The sequence below is a fragment of the Bos indicus genome, chromosome 3 (genome assembly GCF_029378745.1).
Source record: "Bos indicus isolate NIAB-ARS_2022 breed Sahiwal x Tharparkar chromosome 3, NIAB-ARS_B.indTharparkar_mat_pri_1.0, whole genome shotgun sequence".
Lineage (NCBI taxonomy): Eukaryota > Metazoa > Chordata > Mammalia > Artiodactyla > Bovidae > Bos > Bos indicus.
Window position 1 is genome coordinate 79,376,411 of NC_091762.1, and position 16,685 is coordinate 79,393,095.

At 39.5% G+C, this 16,685-nt stretch overlaps 1 protein-coding gene across 2 annotated transcripts in view; it reads right to left on the reverse strand.

The window, feature by feature from the left end:
• The window catches only part of PDE4B (phosphodiesterase 4B), a 539,031-nt gene that overhangs the window by 156,220 nt on the left and 366,126 nt on the right, over positions 1 to 16,685 (reverse strand). The gene's annotated exons all lie outside the window — the stretch shown is intronic.

A 16,685-nucleotide genomic window follows, 5' to 3' on the forward strand; every position in this document is an offset into this window, starting at 1 on the left:
GAAAGCTGTTGGAGAAGTTACAGGATGCTCTCTTTTCCAGGCTGGACCACAGTAGTGGGCTTACTTCATACTCATCCAGCTGCCACGATTTATTTCTACATTTGTGATTCCTTTTGTTCACTAGTTCTTCCAGCCTATGTTCTTGCAGTGGATGTTTTTAGTTTACAGATGGCTTTCTCATTTATTATTTCATTTACAATCCTTATCATGACCCTGTGAACTCCACAGTATGATTCCACTCTACATTTGAGGAAGATGAGGCTTCGAGAGATTTTAAATGCCTGCATGAAGGCACAGGCTAGTAAATGTGCAAGGAGAATTGGAAAATCCAAGTTTTCCAACTCAGTCTTCTACAATGTCACACTTCTGTAATCACAGAGCTTCTCAATGGCTTTCTGGGTAGAGTGAAACTTCCTTTCAGTCTCTACATTCAGACAAAAGTTGCGCTTGGTATGTAGAGAGTCAGTCGGATTATGAGCAACCCTGGCTGTTATCTGGAGTGAAGGCAGGGGAGGCAGCAAATTATGCTGAAGCTGTAGGTTTTACTGAAACAGGGAAATAAGAAATGAGAGAATCTGGGGTTATAATGCTTCCCCAGAGACCATTCCGAGAAGCTGCTTTTAGCCAACCCGCAGACTCTAGGTGTCTGATAAGAAGCAGCAAGTGAGAATCTCCCATGAAGAGGACAAGGAAGAGCCATAACAATCCAATATACGTATTTGGGCTTTCATGGTACTGCAGATGGATTTTCACAGCAGGCTCATGGTCTGGGATGGGACGATCTTTCAGACTCTGCAGGCAAGCAGGCAGGTGGGCAATCACTCACACATTTCAGCCTGTTTGCCAGCCTGCCCGGAGGTAAAGCTATGTTGTAAGGCAAATATATTGCAGCAAGTGAAAATATAATGTAAGCTGACTTACAAATTTCCCTTGGGTGAGATCTATACTAGTCGTTGAGCAAAATAAAGAGCTCCTTTGTGGATAAGGACTTCTTTGTGCCACCTGGAGCCTGTAGTACGACTAGGTCTTGATGTCAGCTCTGAACTCTTCTTTAAGACAAAGATGGCAGGCTCTTAATAGGTAAAGATGGGACTACATAAAGCTTAAGAGTGGGCATAAGCTTTGAACTTTTATGAGTAACCATGCAGTACTTCATTTGGTCTCTGTCTATACATCCTTAATGGGTATTAAAACACTGAAATACTTTGGTAACAGCTGGCAGCCAGCCCCTGCCCCCAGACCCTCCAGGAGCCGCTGGACCTCCTGGTTATCCAGTAACTGAAGGGTTGATGTCTGGAACAGCAGGGGGCCTCCACCTTCAGCACGGTGGCCTGTGTCCATTTAATTGGTCAGTGTCCATGCGGTACCAGTCATTAAATATTATGAATGTCACTTCTGTGTATATCTGTGCTAAACTCTTAGAAGAGTTGCCAAGTGGGTATGCCTACCAAACTGTCAGAACTTTTTCCATTAAGGGTTTCCATCAGGGCTCAATCTGCCCTCCTTCCTGCTGCAGGCAGGAATTCCTAGTGGGAAGACAACAAGTCTGCAAGTATTACCTTTTAAGTAGATGTCACAAAGCATGTGCCCCCCAGTTTTTGTATCCAGGAGGTTTGGTCCTGCCAGGTAAGCAGGGACTAGACCCAGACCCTCAAACTCTCTCCCTGTCGCTTCCCTTTGTTTTCTGTTTTCTTTCTTTTTTACCCTGCCTAAATTCATAGAAGAGCCTGCCAGAATCCCGAAGCCAAAGAAGAATTCCCTGGGGGCAAAGAAGCAGATTCAAGGAGACAAAGGGCCTTTCATATTCCCTGGGGCATGTTTCAAAGCAACCAACACAGATGTACAACTTAGGAACAAACATGAATCACCAACCAGACACCAGCCCCAGTCACAGCAAAATTAGCAGACAGACATCACAATGCATCCCACAGATCCAGGGTGGGAAGAGGGGTGTGGGCAAGGGCAAGACGCAGGACAGACTTAACAAGCAAAACAAATACACCACACAAACTGAAATACAATTAGGGGGAAAGTGGAATCTGAAATATCGGAAACTAACATACAAAAGGGTAATTATTTATTTAGGGCTTTTTTGCTTCTGCCTTCGGAGAAGGAAGTGGCTTAATCAGCACCCATATTTCACCTTAGCGTGCATGCTAAGTCACTTCAGTCATGTCCAACTCTTTGTGACCCTATGGACTGTAGCCCACCAGGCTCCTCTGTCCATGGGATTCTCCAGGCAAGAATACTGGAGTGGGTTGCCAGGCCCTCCTTGAGGGGATCTACCTGACCCAGGGATAGAACCTGCATCTCTTACATCTCTTGCATTGGCAGGCAGGTTCTTTACCACTGGCGCCACCAGGGAAGCCATATTTCACCTTTAGGCTTCATTATATTAAAAATATTATCATAAAACTAACTAAGGATGTGATATAAAATGTAAACAACAGAGAAAAAACATTAGCAGTTTAATATTTTTTCTGACTATTAATATTTTTCCTGCAGGCTTAAATCATGATTTTTTTCACAAGTTTTTTTTTCCCCCCACATACTGTACCGTTTCCAGAATCATCATTTTCCACGCCTATGGAACTTAACAGTTCACCCAGAAGTTGTTCCAAACCTCTTGAGGCATTTTCCATGATCACTGATATCTTTGAGCTTACAAGTACTTCAATATTTGGATGAGTTCATTGAGAAGTTTCGGATAGATTGAGAGGATGTCATGGACAGGCTTCTGAATATTTGATGGTACCTGCCCATATCCAGCATATGGACTGAAACAGTATGAAAAGCAGCCTTTTCCCAAGGATTGGAAACAAGCTCCCCACCACCAGTCCTGCCCTCTGATGTCCAGGATTCTGTATGCTGCCGTCCTATGTGATTCAGCATGCTTTGGCAGATCACCCTGGACTGAATCAATCACTTGTTATCTAAGACCTAATATTTTAACAACTTCTTCCTGCTTTGATTCTAGAGGTCTCAGCTTCCCAAAGCAGTGTTGGTAGTGGGTGATGCTGCGTGTGGGAGGTAGTGCTCCCCATAACTGGAATGCCCTTCATCCCACTGTTTCCAATAAGTCACCCTTTCAAATTCAGCTCATATCACCTCCTCCAGTAAATATTTTCTAACACTGCAGCTACCAGTTCGATCTAGATACATGCTCTTTCTTTGTGATCCACTAGATGTCTTTATAGCAATACATGATCACAGTACTTGTGATCTCTATTTAATTCTCCCTTTATTTAACCATCTTCTTATCTAGCTGCTCTCCAATAGATTCTTAACCCCAAAAAAGAAGGAACCAATATTACTCACTTTTGTATCCTGGGCATCTGGATTTGTTGTTTTTGTTTACTCGCTAAGACGTGTCCAACACTTAGTGACCCCATGAACTTATTTTACCAGACTTCTCTGTCCATGGGATTTTCTAGGCAAGAGTACTGGAGTGGGTTGCCATTTCCTCCTCCAGGGAATCTTTCTGACCCAGGAATTGAACCATGTCTCCTGCACTGACAGGCAGATTCTTTTGCACTCATCTCACATGCTAGCGAAGTAATGCTCAAAATTCTCCAAGCAAGGCTTCAACAGTACAGGAACCAAGAACTTGCAGATGTTCAAGTTGGATTTAGAAAAGGCAGAGGAACCAGAGATCAAATTGCCAACATCCGTTGGGTCATAGAAAAAGCAAGAGAGTTCCAGAAAAATGTCTACTTCTGCTTTATTGACTATGCCAAAGCATTTGACTGTATGGATCACAACAAACTGTGGAAAATTCTTAAAGAGATGGGAATACTAGACCACCTTACCTGCCTCCTGAGAAATCTGTATGCAGGTCAAGAAGCAACAGCTAGAACTGGACATGGAACAACAGACTGATTCCAAATAGAGAAAGGAATATGTCAAGGCTGCATGTTGTCACACTGTTTATTTAACTTACATGCAGAGTACATCATGTGAAATGCTGGGCTGGATGAAGCACAAACTGGAATCAAGACTGCTGGGAGAAACATCAGTAACCTCATATAAGCAGATGACACCACCCTTATGGCAGAAATCAAAGAAGAACTAAATAGCCTCTTGATAAAAGTGAAAGAGGAGAGTGAAAAAGCTGGCTGAAAACGCAACATTCAGAAAACTGAGATCATGGCATCCAGTTCCATCACTTCATGGGAAATAGATGGGGAAACAGTGGAAATAGTGTCAGACTTTATTTTGGGGGGCTCCAAAACCACTGCAGATGGTGACTGCAGCCATGAAATTAAAAGACGCTTACTCCTTGGAAGAAAAGCTATGACTAACCTAGATAGCATATTAAAAAGCAGAGACATTACTTTGCTGACAAAGGTCTGTCTAGTCAAAGCTATGGTTTTTGCAGTAGTCATGTATGGATGTGAGAGTTGGACCATAAAGAAAGCTGAGTGCTGAAGAATTGATGCTTTTGAACCATGGTGTTGGTGAAGACTCTTGAGAGTCCCTTGGATTGCAAGAGATCAAACCACTCAATCTTAAAGGAAATTAGTCCTGAATATTCATTGCAAGGACTGATGCTGAAGCTGAAGCTCCAATATTTTGGTCACCTGATGAGAAGAACTGACTCACTGGAAAAGACCCTGATAATGGGAAAGACTGAAGGCAGGAGGAGAAGGGGAAGACAGAGGATGAGATGGTGGGATGGCATCACTGACTGGATGGACATGAGTTTGAGCAAGCTCCGGGAGCTGGTGATGGACAGGGAAACCTGATGTGCTGCAGTCCAGGGAGTTGCAAATAGCCGGACACGACTGAGTGGCTGAACTGGGCCAAGGGATCTGGATTAGAGCCTTATAAATAGCAGGTCTTTAAAAATGCTGGCTGAACCAATGAAAGAATACTGCAACTCACTGCGAAATGTTCCTCATGTACCTTCCCTCTTCCTGCCTCCCTACCCTCAATCTCAATTCCCACTGGCAGGTGTTTCTGCTGTTTCCTTCAAATGAGTCTATGCAGGTGCAGCATTAACTTATTTGATAAGTTTTGTGAGACAATGACCTAAAAGTAAAAATAAAAAAAAAAATAAAAAGCACTGTTCTCCCTGAACAAAAATCACTGGGTTAGATGTTCGAGATGGTGATAGCTTTATGACAAACCCCCATGATGAGAAAAGCGTTCCTGTACCAGCTTCTGTCTGCCATCTTCTCATCTCTTGCTTTTTAATAAAAGCAGGAACCTTCTCTGCCCTTCTTTCTCCCCTAATGGATTCCATTCCCTGGGAGTCCACGCAAAGCCAGCCCCGCACTGGTGCTAAGAGGGAGCCAGCAGGTGGCAGAAGACAGCTACAGCTTCCCCAGCCTCCACCTGGAGAAGGTGGGGCTGCTTGCCAGTCTCCAAGGGAGAAATAGGACTGAAGCCTTATTCATAAGCCTGGGAGGAAAAATCGGGGATAAAGAACAGAAGCACAAGGTGTACATGAAACCTTTTATTACACCAAGAGAAGCTGTACTTTCAAGAATTCAAGTTAAGCCAGGTGGTTGCAGAATTGCCTGCAATTGTCCCCAGGGTGGTTGTTTCTAGATCCCTAATTACCTGTGCATACCCCAATTTCTGTAACAAAGAGTCTTGAAGCAACATTCTAGGAATCATTCGTTTCTGAATCAGAGGAGACTTTCTTTGAAAACTCATTCCTTCTCTAGGTAATATATCATCGAATTTTCACAACTCTGGGCTGATTTTCCTCCCCTCATTTCCAAAAGGAGAAAACAGAAGTCTCCAAAATCTGAAACGTCATTTGAAAAATCCCCAAATGTGGCCTCTTTTAATTACATCCTGTCAACTGCACTCAGGGCCCTCTGTTCCGTGTCCCCACAGACCCTTTCTGAGCCCAGAACCTACCACGCTGGATTGGATTTCTCTGTTTACTTATCTCTCTCACTCCACTGGACTGTGGCCTTGAAGCCGGGACTAAGCCTTATTCGTTTTGTATTCCTAAGGCTTTGAACTGAATTTCATGCCAGAGGCATCCTACAAACATTTATTGAATGAATACATCTCACCAGTTTTTATCTCTTATCTGACAAAAAGCCATTTCTATTTGGATTAAAACCTCCGGCAGGTAAAACCTCAGAGGAGTCCCCAGATGTAATCGAGAGAATCCACTTTCCCCAACCTCCCTGCAGTGTGTCAGGAACTCCACGCCAGGAGTTGCAGCTTTGGAGAACTTTTTTGAGTATCATAAGGTATATGTTTGGCTATTGTGTATGTTTTTATGTGTGTGTTTGGGGGTAGTGGTATATTCTTGAAAAATGCAGTGTTTCTTTAAAGTTCTGTTGGAAAACACTTCCATCAGTTATACTCAGAAACTAACACCTTCTAAAGCTTGCTTTTCACTTTGATAAAATATACCATTCCCTTATATACTTAGATTAGCTATCACCTCCATGTGCTATCTGGTCCCTGTGGATGGGGAAGCTGCACAGTGGCATGCATTTTGCCCATAGTTACAGTGACCTACCTTTATAGAATTAATTTGCAAGCTGCAGTGAGTCCTAATTTCGAATGAAGGACTTAACTATGCAAAATCACAGCCAGCATGAGGCAGAGCCCATGTCTCTGCTGAAAACAGGCAGCTCTCTGGCTATAGTTACAGCAGAATATCCCGGTCTTGCCCTAAAAATCCAGTTCCGGAGTCTTGACTTCCCTCCCATAGAGTAGGAAAGAAAACTATTATGTTCAACTCATCTGAATTGCAAAAGCAGCTTAGCATGGCTTTCCTTTTCTCCTAGCACCTTTGAAAATTACATCCACTGCAATACTCCAAATCTACTTTCCCCACAGAGACGTTTAGACCAAGGGAGCAGAGTAGTGCCCAAGAGCCCTGGGATTCTGGAGCCCTGGCTTCCAGTTTCTGCTCTGGGGAAAAATAACTTGATATGAAACAGGGACTCTCTGTATGCACCCCTACACCCAAACCTTAGTCTTTCCCCACTGAAATGAATGAAGACATGAATCCATAGAAGATCTCTAAGGTATGTCTGAGATCAAATATCTTACATGTACGCTTGTGTGCTAAGTCGCTTCAGTTGTGTCTGACTCTTTGCAACCCTATGTACTGTAGCCTGCCAGGCTCCTCTGTCCATGGGATTCTCCAGGCAAGAATACTGGAACGGGTTGCCATGCCCTCCCCAGGGGATTTTCCCAACCCAGGGATTGAACCTGTGTCTCTCGTGTCTCCTACAGTGGCAGGTGGGCTCTTCACCACTAGTGCTACCTAAACATATCTTGCAGAGATTTTCAAAACAAAAGAAGTATTGGTTCTCAAGAGTGATTTAGTGTGGTTTTATACTGTTGTGATAATTCATTCACTCAACAAATATTTATGAAACAAGGAGTTATTCGAGACCTGAGAATTCAACAATGTGTAAGACAAGGTCCTTGTGGGGAGGGATGGACAATAAATAAATCAAATGTGATAATTTCAGACAGTGATAAAAGCTATGGAGAAGATAAAGCATAATAGTATGGCAGACATACGTATAGAGAAGAATGTTTCTGGTTTGGGTGTCAGCAGGCCCACTCTACACAGCTGCATAGACTGTCTATACTGGGCACACCACCCACCTTCCTCAGATGGTGTCCTTTGAGTTGAAACCAGAAAGAGGTAGTAACAAACTGTGTTACGGTTTTTTTTTCCAATCTGCATTTACACACACTTTTAAACTTAAAAAACTGGATCAAATGATATTTGGGGTTAAATATGGTGCCGTTTAGTAAGCTAGTGATATAATTTTCCTTTTCCCTGAGTTCAGTTAGTTGTTCCGTTGTCTCATACAGCTCTCTCCGCATTGATATCTATCTATTGACGTATCTCTCCACTAGCACTTGTCCAGCAGAATTTTTAGCAATCTCATCTGCCCACAAAGGGCTGTGAAACTCAGAGACACAGAACTTCTTTTTCATATTATTTATCCCATTGCTAAGGGTCATGTCTATCAGAAGTACTTAGCAAATGTCTAATGAATAAACAAAATGAAGGAATGAATGGTTTGAAACCAAGTATCTTGTTCTGACTCCTCTTTGATGCCCTCCATAGACTGCACAGGTGTACTTCTCCAACAAAAGCAAATGTAAGTGGTGTGGGGATGCGGAGTCATCTCCTGCCCTCTGCTGTGATCGCCCTGAAAAGAAGGAGGAGTTTGTTACCAAATACCACTTGTAAAGAAGGCTGTAACACTTTCCATAAGGCACCGAGCCCAGTGTGTTAGTCATTCAGTCATGTCTGATTCTTTGTGACCCTGTGGACTGTAGACCTCCAGGCTCCTCGTCCATGGAATTCTCCAGGCAAGAATACTGGAGTAGGTTGTCATTTCCTTCTCCAGGGGATCTTCCTAACCCAGGGATCAAACCTGGGTCTCCTGCATTCCAGGTGGACTCTTTACCATCTGAACCACCAGGGAAGCCTAAGAAAAAGGCAAATGATCCTGCTTGTCAATGATCATCCTCATTCCTTGATGTTGATGGTGTTAGGGATGGAAATGACATGAATATTCCTCTTGATGTTCCTTTGGCTGAGGATTCTATGTTGCAAGTTCATTTATTTGTTTCTTGAGATCCTTTCTCAGGTTGTTAACATTTCACTAAGGAAATGCATCAATTAAAAAAGTAATACCAATGCCTACTTTTTCTAATGGGATTATAAAATGTGGGTCATTTAAAAATATTTGTTTCAAATGTTTAGGAGTATATTTTAATGATCCTTTAGTAACTTCACACTGTGCTATTCCTATATGATTTGATGCATAAGAAAACTAGTACCAAATATAAACAGACCTACCTCATAATTACAAGAACATTATTTCTAATATGCTTACAAAGTGATCTGCCTATTTCTAGGTAAAAAATAATTTTCAGAAATAAAAATGTTATAAAGTATATGTTTCTCTATGTTTCCTAATTAGGGCTAAAATTTGGCAAACTCACTCTCAAACTTTTATCCACTAATACTTTCCGAGACAGAATAACAGTAAAGGCAGTGATTCTCAGGAAAGGTAGGGGTCTTCCAGATGAGAAGAATTCTCATTCTCCTGTGTGAGAATGTGTTTTGTATGTTGACTTTATAAAGCAGTGGTGTGGGAGGGTGGAGACTCACCATAAGGTTGAGAACTTACTTCTTTGTGTTGCTACTGACCTAGTTGCCCTTGGGATGTACAATTTCTCTTACCAGCTCTATATTTCTCAGTCTACATTCACTCCTCTTCCTAAGAGGTTATTGCAAAAGATATTCAAATGGTGTCTTAACAAGATATAAATACTTTCATTTATGTTTGGTAGCCCTGCCAATTATAAACCTAATTATTAATGAAATAAAGTATTTATTAAGAAATACAGTGCCAGCTTCCAGTAGCTCAAAGGCAAGTGAAATCACCTTTGAGAGAAATGAGATTGATTTAGGAAAACCATTTTTTACTCAACCAGTGATGGCTTCAAGAAACTGTTGCTTTCTTTTATAAATTCTCACATACCATCTGGAAACCAGTTACAGAATTCTGCTTGAAATCTATAGCTAAAATATTGTAGGTAAACGGTCATTTGGTATGCTTGTATATACTCCAATAATGGGGGACATGTTAACCCCATGAGATACTGAATTTCACTTTTTCAAATTGTATTTATTTCATTATTTAAAACTTGGGCCAGAAAAGTTGAATTTATTTTAATCTTTAGTCTGAACCTCCTCCCTCCACTTACCTAGTCTTCCTCATTGTGGTAAATGAAGCCACTATCTCTTCAGCTGAATCATCCATGATTTTACATCTTTCCTCAACTCCCCTTCCTCTTTTTCTGTTGATCAATAAGTCCTATCCTTCCTACCTCAAAACTGTACACTCTATCTCTGCTGCTACCACTGTTTCAGGGCATTGAAATCTCACTTGAACTAGCATAGCCACCCTATGAATCTTGCTTATACCCTCTCTTCATCCTCCAAACCTTTCTCCACACAACAGCAAGAGCAATTCCTTAACACGTACAGCAAATCATGTCATTGCATTTGGCATAAAATCCAAACTCCTTACCTGGATTACAAATCCCTACATAGTATTACCCCTGCCACTGCCACCTCAGCTTGTACCACACTCCCCTCTTCTGCTCAGTATGATTCAGCTTCAAGGGCTTCTTTTCTGTTCCAGAAAGATGTCAAATCCTTTCCCACATCAGCAGTTTTGCATGTGTGTTTGTTCACTGGTATATTTTCTTTGCTTTGAATAGTTCCTGGCTTACAGAAAGTGCTGAACAAATATTTGTTGAATGAATGAATAAATGCTACTCTTTGCTTATTATCTCCTCCACTCTTTGTATGGCTACCTTCTTCTCATTCTTTAAGCCTTGAATTAAGGCACTTACTAAAAATTCCTTCCCCAACCCATTGTTTAAATAGGGCCTCTTTGCATCACAGTACTACTACAATTTTTTTTGCTACATCTATTTGTGCATTGTTTTGAAATTGTCTTCCTCTTGCTAAAACTCCAAGCTTCAAGAGGATCATTTGTTGTATTTACCAATGTATTACCTAGTGCCTGGCAATGTGCCTGGGACATATTGCTAGTTGTGGATCAATGTCTATTCAGTGGATTAATGAATAAATAAATGAGTGTGTAAGTATATTAAACACCAACAATCAACTTATTGATTCAAAGCAGATCCAACTAATTGCTATTTTAAAAACAATACTTCTTCATTAGGAGAAGGACTCATTTATTGATTTCCTGTCATTGGCATTCGCCCACACGAATCCTTAGGAAGTTCAAATTGAACATATCAGTTGGCATAAAAACTTGTTACAGGTTTGAAGCATCTTTTGTGATTATTACTCTGGACTTATTTCAGAAAATGAAACTAGTTCTAAGATCAAATTTCACAAGTCCTTGACCTTTTAGAGAGAACTTCAAGTAGGTGTTGAGGTCTGCATTGAGGCTGCCTTTCCAGTCCTAAGCTTGTGAAATGCCACTACTTAATATTTCAAGAACTTTGTATTTCAAAAAACTACATTCTTTTGGGAACAAATAGGCTATATATCTCCTTTTTGGTGGAGGCAGGAGGGTGGAGGGAGTGGCAGTATGGTTTGCTATTAACTCAAATAATCATAAAATTGGAAATCATTGCCTCAGCCTCCGGTCTACAGAGCACTTAATAGTGTTTACGTCTGTTAACATCTGGCCTCCAAATGTTATCAGTCTTGAACACTGCACCTGCAGACAGCCTGGTATTTGAGTTTTAAATATGTTCTTTTGGAAAGGAGGGAGGGGTGAGAGAAGGAAGATAAGAGAAATAGAGGTAGAAAAATGAGGTCACAGGATCTTTTCTCCTTGACTTTGGCGGTAAAATTATAAAGGTGACACTTTTTTGTTTTTTTCCTACAGACACAGTGTGTGTGCCTGGCTATGTGTTATGTGTTTGGTAGACATTAACTCATTTCATTGCTATAATCACTCTGTGGGGAAGATATTAACATGATTCCGTGGATGTGAAACCTGAAGTTCAAAGCGTTTAAATACTTTGCTGAAGACCACTCAGCTATTGAATGGTGGATCTTGGATTTAAACTCAGTTTGATTGGAACCATTAACAGATTCAATTAACTCACTCCTATCAATAAATATCTGCTCAGTCTCTCCTCTTGTTACCATCAGTAAAACTCCATGATGATATGTGAAGTCAAGTCTTCTGTTCTGAACCCCACCCTTCCTCCCTATTCAAAGACTGTGCTGGTTTATTTGCTCCTGCATCATTTTCCATTTTGCATATCAGCAAATAATCAAACTTTAAAGATTTATATCTAAGCACAATAAAAAGTCCACAATAAAAAATAACAAAAAGACTTCTGCCAGATAAAATTTGAAAGAATTCATCATCAGCAGACTTGAAGTATAAGAAATGGTAAAGAAAATCCTTTAGGCAGAAGGAAAATATCAGATGAAACTTTGAATATACACACAAAAAATGAAGGGTTTTTTGCTTCTTATTAAAATATCTGAAAAATATAATTGACTGAAAAGCCAAAAAAAATAATATATTTGATATTTATGACACATGTAGAAGTAAGCCGTATAACAGTAAGTACACAGAGGCAAAGGGAGAAATCGAAATTATTGTGGAAAAGTTATTATACTATAGGTACTGCTTAAAGGAAGACTGTCGTAAGCTAAAACTTATACTAGAATCTCCAAGTGAAAGTGTGAAAGTGTTAGTCGCTCAGTCAGGTCCAACTCTTTGCAACTCCACGGACTATAAAATATCTGAAAAATATAATTGACTAAAAAGGCTCCTGAACCCCACACTTCCTCCCTATTCAAAGACTGTGTGGAATTCTCCAGGCAAGAATACTGGAATGGGTAGCCATTACCTTCTTCAGGGGATCTTCCTGACCCAGGGATCAAACCTGGGTCTGCTGCATTGAATACAGATTCTTTACCATCTGAGTCACCAGGGAAGCCCTCAAGTAACCATTAATTTTCCTTTTTTTTGAATGAACAGCTACACCTAAGGAAATAAGGTGGAAGCACAAAGTACTTAATTATCCAAAACAGAGCACCTGCTGTTGTTTAGTGCTCAGTCATGTCCAGCTCTTTGCGACCCCATGGACTGCAGCACACCAGCCTTCCCTGTCCTTCTCTATCTTCCAGAGAAGGAGCAGAGAACAAAGCTGAGCAGGGAAGGAGAGAAAAAAGTATATAATGTACAGATAAGACAAACAGAAAATAAATATCAACATGGCAACTTTAAACCTGACCATATTAACAGTCTCTTTAAATGTAAGTGGTCTTAACACCATAATTGAAAAACAGACATTTTCAAAATGGATAAAAGAGCATGACTCAGCCGTATGCTGCCTATAAGAAGTCACTTTAAATACATAGACACAAATAAATTAAAGGGAAAAGAATAAAAAAAGATGTATCATGATAACACTGATCAAAAGAAATCTAGAATGGCCATATTAAAAGAACAAATAGATTTCAGAGCAAAGACTACTAACAGGATAAAGAGGGGCATTTCACAATGATAAAGAGGATATAACAATTCTAACAACTGTTGTGCCTAACAACATTATTTCAAAATGCATGAAACAAAAAAGGACAAGTTGAGCAATTTACAAGCATAACCTCAATAATTGATAGATCAAATAGAAGCCCCCCAAATATATAGAAGGCTCAAAAATCACTATCAATGTGACCTAATTGACTGATAGAGAGCTACACTCAGCAACAACTGAATACACATTCTTTTCAAGTGCACATGGACATTTACCAAGATAGGTAATATTCTAGGCCATAAAACAAGTTCAACAGGTTTTTAAGAATTCAAGGATACAAAATATGTCCTTTGATCAGAGTGAAATTAAATTAGAAATCACACCAGAACGCTAATAATGTTCCATGTATTTGGAATTACACATTCTAAATAACTCATGAGTTAAGGATAAAATCCAAAGAGAAACAGTATTTTTAACTGAATTAAATGTAAAAATGTGACATATCAAAATCTGTGGGATGCAGCTAAAGCAGGGAAATCTATAGTGCTAAATTTTTATTAGGAAAGAATAAAATAAATGACCTCACTTTCTAGGTTAAGAAACTAGGGGAAACAAGAGCAAATGAAACCCAAAGAAGTAGAAGAAGGAGGATGGGGAGGACGAGGAGGGGAAGGAGGGAGGAGAGGTTACAGTGGAAATAGAATAGAGGAAGAGAGAGAGAGAATCAGCAAAGCCAAAATAAGTTCTTTGTGTAACCACCATAACTGACAGACATTCAGCCAGATTTATCAGGGGAAAGAAAGAGACCATATGGATTAACAATATTAGGAATGAGAGAGGAGACATCAGTACAGATTCTAAAGTTATTATAAAAATAACAGCGAAATATGACAACTAATTTGACAAAAGCTGAAATGGATAAATTTCTTGAAAACAAGTTACCAAAGGTTACTCAAGAAGAAAGAGACACTGTGATAGGCCTATATCTATTACAGAAATTGTATTTTAATATGTAAAACATTCCCACAAAGAAAACTGCAAGCCCAGATGGCTTCCCTGGTGAATTCTGCCAAAAATCTAAAGAAGTGATAATACTAATTCTACATACTCGTTCAGAAAATTGAAAAAGAAGGAATGCTTCCCAACTCACTATATAAGGTCAGCGTTTCTCTGATGCTTTCTCTAAAATTAGACAAAGACAACCCAAGAAAAGAAAACTGTAATTTCCACCATGAACACACATGCAAAAGTACTCAACAAAATTATAGCAAATTGAATCAAATAATATATAAAAAGGAGGACAACTATGATCAAGGGGGCTTTATCCAAGGAATATAAGGTTGTTATAAACACTCAAAGGTTAATCAAAGTAATTCATATTAATAGAAGATAAAAAATATGATCATCCTAGTAGATGTAGGAAAAAATATGATAAAATTAAACATCTATTCCTGATTAAAAAAAACTTCCAGAAACCTAGTAATAGAATGGAAATTTCTCAACCAGGTAAATAGAATCTCTGAATTCTAAAAAGAATCTAAAAAGAAAAATGCTACATCATACTTAAGAGTGAAAGACTGAATTATTTACCATTAAAATTAGGGAAAAAGAATGTCTGTTCTCATCACTTCTATTTAGAATTTTACTAGAGGTTCTAGTCAGTTTAACAGGCAAGACAAAGATACAAAGGCATCTCTACTAGAAAAAGAGGAAGTAAAATTGTTTCTGTTCATAGATAATATGATTGTCTCTGTCAAAAACTCATTGCAACTTTGTTGTAGTTAAAAACGGAAGCAACCTAAATGTTTATCCATTATAAACATTTTATAATAAACATATTATAAAATATTCATACAATGCAATACCACTTAGCAATAAAAAGGGATAAACTTAAAAAAACACACAAAACTTGTGATTACTATACATATCTCTCCATCTATTGCCTTACTTTCTTAGACTCTTTTTTTTTTTTTTTAAGCAAAACACTTCAAAATGTTGCCTCTATTTGCTGTCTCCATTTCCTCAACATTTATGTTCTTGGTGGGGTAAAGTGTCTGCCTGCAATGCAGGAGACCTGGGTTCGATCCCTGGGTCAGGAAGATCCCCTGGAGAAGGAAATGGCAACCCACTCCAGTACTCTTGCCTGGAAAATCCCATGGACAGAGAAGGCTGGTAGACTACAGTCCATGGGATCGCAAAGAGTGGGACACGAATGAGCGACTTCACTTTCTTTCACTTTAACATACCATAATGAAGATTTGGTTCACAGTACTTCATAGGAAATTCCTTCTGTCAAGATCATCAGTGTCTTACATCTTGCCCAAACCAACGATTAATTCTTAGGTACCATCTTTCTCAAAATGTCAGGAGCATTTGACATAAATCTCTCTTATTTTGACTTTCAAGATATCATCTTCTCCTGCTCTTCTTCCTGTTTCATTGTCTTTCCTAAGTCTACATGTTGGACAGTCCCTGGTCTCAGCTCACAGATTTGTTTTTTCTTTATCTACACTCATTTCCTATGTGATTTTATCATTGCTCTTATCATGGTATAAAATGTTACCTGTTCACTAATGACGCACTAATGTGTTTAAAACAATGTAATAACAGTACAATGAATGGCCGAGAGGCTGGAAACTTCAGGAGGAACAAAGACTATTTAAAGGACAAATGTTTAAAAATGTGGTGCAGATGCCAGAGGCTGCCAGAGAGGGGCCCAGACTGTGCTTTTCAGTGTATTCGAAACACTGTCTGCACTGCTTTTATGCATCACTGTCCTCAGCTCTGGTGGTAATTTTATGTAAAATGCATCCAATTTCTATAAAACTACTTAGCATTGATTTTACATCTGAAGAGTTTCAGAGATGTCAACGTTCCAAAAATAAATGGTATCATGATTCTATTAGAGCTTAAGCAAAGTCTCCAGGCTTTGCTGTTCCTTGCCATTATTTTTGGAAATTAAATCTTCCTGTAATTTAAACCAAATGCCTCTGAGCAGGTCACAGTTTGCCCTCATCAGGGTAGGCAATGACTCTTTTCCTTCCCCAAAACCAAGGTTAAGGTGGGGCCAGTCAGGCTTGTGGGTGGGGGTGGCCTTACCAGCACAGTCTCCTTGGGGAACCCTGAGGATCCTTTTTACCTCACACCTGACCCTCACAAGGAGAATGAGAGCCCTAATTCACTAGGACAGGTTTCAGCTTTTTTTTCCCAGAGCAATCCTTTCGAAAGAGAATTACAGGATCCATGTTTTGAAGTAGATAGAAAAGATTTAATTTTTTAGCCAATGTGAATTCACTTTCCTCTTCAGGTATCAATTCCTATTCATGACTCCTTATTTTGGAAAGGGCATTGTTACTTTACAAATGCATCTTTTAAATAACATCAATAAGCATTGCCTCCAAATTTAAGTTCTGAAAAAACAAACTGGCAAAGCATTCTCTTCTTTTCAGTTGCTTCTCCTACTTCTCCATGCTTTGACTGACTCAGAACAGTTAAACAAGTCATTGGAAAGGCTGATTTATTTGATAAAGACATCCCCTGAATATGTTTTCTCAGTTCTGTCAATAATCCTATTTCCTTGTTTTATCTTTTCACAAACAATTCTCTCAACATGGATTTCCTCTTTAATACTCAATTATCTTAGCTTACTGGTAAATTACCCAGTCAAACCAAAACATCAG